Source organism: Myotis davidii, unplaced genomic scaffold, assembly GCF_000327345.1.
Source record: "Myotis davidii unplaced genomic scaffold, ASM32734v1 scaffold299, whole genome shotgun sequence".
NCBI classification, from domain to species: domain Eukaryota; kingdom Metazoa; phylum Chordata; class Mammalia; order Chiroptera; family Vespertilionidae; genus Myotis; species Myotis davidii.
The window spans coordinates 7,019,001-7,024,016 of NW_006293088.1; positions in this window are offsets into that span (position 1 = coordinate 7,019,001).

Here is a 5,016-nt window from a genome sequence, read left to right on the forward strand (position 1 = left end):
AAAAAGGCACAGCAGCCTTCTTCCTTGGGTGGCATAACCGGGACTTCCCCGGCTCGTCTCCACCCGGTGCACAGGGAAGGGGAAAGGAGGGGACCCCAGAGTCGTAAGAAGGCCCCCAGGGAGGCCTCCAGAGCCCTGGCTTCTCCTAGCAGCGGCCCGGGCTCCCACGCCCTCTCTGCAGGCCAGTGGGCCTCCCCACTGCAGGGCTGGCTCCCGTGCCCCTGTGTTTGTGCCTTGTCGGTGCAGACGGGATGCAGCAGCCTCCCGGTGTCCCCGTGCTGTGGGTGGGCCTGGGCCCTGCTGGGCAGGTTCCCTCACTTCCTGTCCCAGGTGCTTTACACCCTCTGGGCCTGAGAGTCTCAAACTCCCTGCAGAGGAAAACCTGCGTCTAACAGTCCGGGCAGACCGCTGCCTTGGTGAGATACGGGACCAGGACCTCCCGGGAAGACGGAAGAGGAGAAGCAAGGGCCTTGCAGAGTACAGCTGTCCCTCCGTGTCTGAGGGGCATTGGTCCCAGCCCCTCCGTCTCCCCTCGGATACCAACATCTGAGGATGCTCGAGTCCGGTCATAAAATGACAGTATTTGCACAGAACCCGCCCCCACCTCCCTGTCTGCCTGAAGCCACCTCTCCTTACCCCTGGTGCCCAATACAAGGGAGGCGCTGGGTAAACAGCTGCTATGCTGTATTGTTTAGGGAGTAACGACAAGAATGAGAGGCCTGTACCTGTTCCCCACAGACATGACCCCTGTAGCCCCAGGGCACGGTGCACACAGCACCCATGTCACTTTTTCTTTCGGAAACATTTTGACCCGCGAACCCCGGGGATGAGGAGGGAGGGCGGACTGTATAAACCTGCGCTTCTTTCTCCTTATTAGGTGCGATGGTCACAGAGTTGCATTTCATAAACTAGAACAGGACACACCCAACAAGGGGAAAGGCACCCGGGAGTTGCTCAGGGCTTACTCTTGGTCTCTGTACTTACTGTGTTGGACTCGGGACAAGCTGGCCAAGTCCAGGTTTGCAGGCCCCGCCCTGCGCTGGCCTGGAGCTGGCATCGCCGGTGGCCCCCGCGCCTTCTTCCTGTGTCTGCTTCAGCGCAGGTAAGAGACGGGGGCTCTGCCCCCCTCTTTGGGACGCTTGTCCCAGACCCCACCCGTGGAAGCCTTGCTCTTTCCAGTTGCTTATAGATCCCGGAGCTACATTTCTTTTCTTTTTTAAATGTTTCTTATTTATTTTTATTTTATTTTTTTTAAATAATAGAGCTGGGACTCAAGTTCTGGTTTCAAAGCTATACTCTTTTTTTTTTTTTTAAAATTGATTTCAGAGAGGAAAGGAGAGGAAGAAAGAGAAACATCAATGATGAGAAAATCATTGATTGTCTGCCTCCTGCACGGCCCGGTGAGGACGATGAGGACGGTACAGCCCCCGCAGAGGCACGCGTGGAACCGCGCGCGGGGATTTACGAGCTGTCACCGTCCTGCTGCGGACAAGCCTTCCTGCTGTTCCCTTTCCTCTCCTCATTCCTTGCTCTCCTTCCTTTTTTCTTTTTAATAACCCTGGCTGCATAGTTCCTCTAAACCAAACCAGCTGTGTACCAGTTCTTATAAGCAGTAATAAAGGCGGTGAGGACCGGAGCCCTCTGGGCCCAGGCCCTTGCCCGGCGTCTGCAGGAGGCCCGGGGAGAAGGGAAGGGCCCCTGGGGGTAGCGCATCGGAAGTTGCCTGTGCACAGCAGAGAGGATCAGAGGGCTGAGGCAGGGTCATCACAGGCTCGGGGGTCACCTGCCTGCCGGTGAGGAGCTGCAGTGAGGCGACTGTGCGCATCCAGCTCACGGTGCCAAGATCACTCCGTCCAGCGCGGAGCGGCGAGGACAGAGGAGCCGGGAAAACAGTTCACAACAATGCGCAGCGCCTAGGTGACCGGGGAAAAAGGGGAGTCTGTTTGGGAACAGATTTTGGCCTCCCCTTCCAAGGCATTAGTAATTCAAGCAGCAGCGAGGGTAATGCTGACTCGGGAAGCTATGAGAAGTCGTATAACAATGTTCTTTTCACAGCTTTCATCGTTGGCTCGCCGGGCTCCGCGCGCCGTCAGCCACCTAATCATAACCAGAGGGGGACGCTGCCATCTGGCAGCCAGGCCCAGGCCTGATCTGTCAGCTGGGCTGGGGTCCCTTCCTGGGCCAGGTGTCCCCAGGCCTGGGGCCAGGTGCTGGGCCCCAGCAAACCTGGATGGCGAGTCCCACCTAGCCGCTGCCCCGAGGGTGGCGCACGCACCTTTAGGAGAGAGAAACGAGGGACGGAGGTACTGACAACTACAGTGTCTGGCCCAGCAAACAGGCTGGAGGAAAGATGAAATCCTAGGTCAGCAAAACCCGGCTTAAATCTTTTTTTTTTTAAAACATTTTTTTTTTAACCTGGCTGGCATGGCTCAGTGGTTGAGCGTCAATCTATGAACAAGAGGTCACAGTCAGGGCACATGCCAGGGTTGCGGGCTCAATCCCCAGTAGGGGGTGTGCAGGAGGCAGCCAATCCATGATTCTCTCTCATCATTCTCATCATTGATATTTCCATCTCTCTCTCTCCCTCTCCCTTCCTCTCTGACATGAATTAAAAAATAATATAGAAACAGTTTTAATGTAATTTGTTTATTTTTGGTGGGAAAACGGGGGGGAAGTGAGAGAGAGAAAGAGGAACCGACCTGTTAGTCAGGGACTGAGAGAGTCCCAGGCGACGGGGCGTTACCTTCTCAACCTGGAGAAGTCCCAGGCCAACCGGGATGCGTTGGTCACCCTAGCGGGCTGGGGATGCCCCCAGAAGAGGGAAAAGCCCAGCATCCAATGGCAGCGCCGGGGACTTGCCCCTAACTCCCCGCTGGCCCCTGGGAAAATCGCAGAGCTTCCCAGGGCGTAGCTACAACAGGAATAGATTGGACTCCTGGGGGCAGATGAAGGTTAACAGCCTACAGGCCCGGCAGGTAACCTGAGAGTGAAGGGGGCGGTGTGAGGGCACAGGTGCCCTGGGGGGCGGTGGGCAAGCAGACCTGGACACGCAGTCCTTTCCTCATCAGCCCATCACCAGCACGTGGGGAGTGAGCCCGGCCTGCCAGACATCTGATTTTTTAAAAAATTTTGGTGAAAACTCCCAAGTTCTGAAGTGCTGGCTCATATATGAAGGACGACCTGTACGGGCCACACAAACACATCTGCCTGCCACAGTGGCCCCGGGGCCACCGGTTTGCCACCGCTTGATGACCTAAGTTCCAAGTTTCCCGTCTATTCCCACTGTCAATGATTTTGCAAACTCCAGCCAGCTGGCCGCTCAGCCATTTGGAAATTAATTACGTGGTTTACTCTGAGGAAGAATAAGCAAATATATATATATATAATTTCAAAAGGTGATTTCAGGGCCTTAATTCTCAGAAGCAATTTCTGCAGAGTGTCCCAGGCCAGTGTTTTTATCCATTTATTCAGGTGCTGTAGACGCAATACTTTTAAGATGTCTGCTATGACCTGGGTGAACCTTGAAAACATTATGCTGAGTGAAAGGAGCCAGACCTGGGAGGTCTCATGTCGGATGAGTCCATTGATATGAAATGTCCGGAGCAGGCAAATTCATAGAGACAGAAAAGATTAGCGGCTGCCAGGGACTAGGGGAGGGAGGGTGGGAGGGTGGGCCCATTAGGTCAGAGTTTCTTTTAGGGGTGAAGAAAATGTTCAGGAATTTGATAGTGTTGATGGCCATACAACCTTGTGAATATTCCAGAAACCGCTAAATAGTACGCTTTAAAATGGGGACTTTTATGGTATGTGACTTATATCTCAATTTTTGTTTTGTTTTTTTCTTCTTTTTCTTTTTTACTTATATCTCAAATTTTAAACTAGATGTTTGAGGTGTCAATTCTTCCCAAATTGATCTATAGAGTTTATGCCATCCCAGTCAAAATGTCAGCAGGCTTCTTTTTTGGATAGAAATTGACAAACTGATTCGGAAATTAACAGGAGATGCAAAGGACACAGACTAGCCCAAGAGCTTTGAAAACGAAGAGCAAAGGAGGAGGAGGCCTCACACGCCCTGATTTCAGGACGTGTGAAGCTACGTAATGGAGACAGGGTGGTGCTGGTGTAAGAAAGGCAAACAGATCAACGGAACGGAATAGAGAGCCCAGAAATAGGCCTACACAAATACGGACAACAGATTTCAACAAAGGTTCAAAGGCAAGTCAGTGGAAAAAGAATAGTCATTTCAACAAATGTTCTGGAACAACTGAATATCCATACACACACACACACACACACACACACACACACACACAACACACAAAAAAACAACCCCCCCAAAAGAACCTTGATCCGTACTTGCATCATATAAAAATAACAACTCCAAACAGACGTAAATGTAAAACCGAATCATATAAAACTTTTAGAAGAAAACCCAGGAGAAAGCCTTGTAACATTGGTGTAGGCAATGAATTCCTAGAAATGGCACCACGAGCACAGTCCATAAAAGAACAAATTGATAGAAATTGGACTTAATTCAAATGAAAAACTGGTGTGTTTTTTTTTTAAACACACTGTTAAGAGACTGAAGACAAGCCACAGACTGTTTAAAATATTTACAAATCATATATCTGATAAAGGAGTTGTATTCAAAACATATAAAGAACTCTGAAAAGTTAACTATAAGAAAACCCATTTAATGTGTTTTAAAATATATCCTATATAATAAAAGCCTAATATGCTAAGTGTCTGACCATCCGTTCGACCGTTCAACCAGTCTCTATGACATGTAGATGCTCCAACTGGTAGGTTAGCTTGCTGCTGGGGTCTGGCCTATCGGGACTGGGCAAGACGGGCTGGACACGCCCTGGAGCCCTCCCTTGGTCACACCCCAGCCCTGATTGCCGGGAGCCAGTCCATCCTTGCTGTTTCAAGGGACCTGGCATATATGGCATACTGTTCTTAATATGTTTGCTCACCTTCTTGGCACTATGTGTTTTAACCAAGGTCACCTCTCTG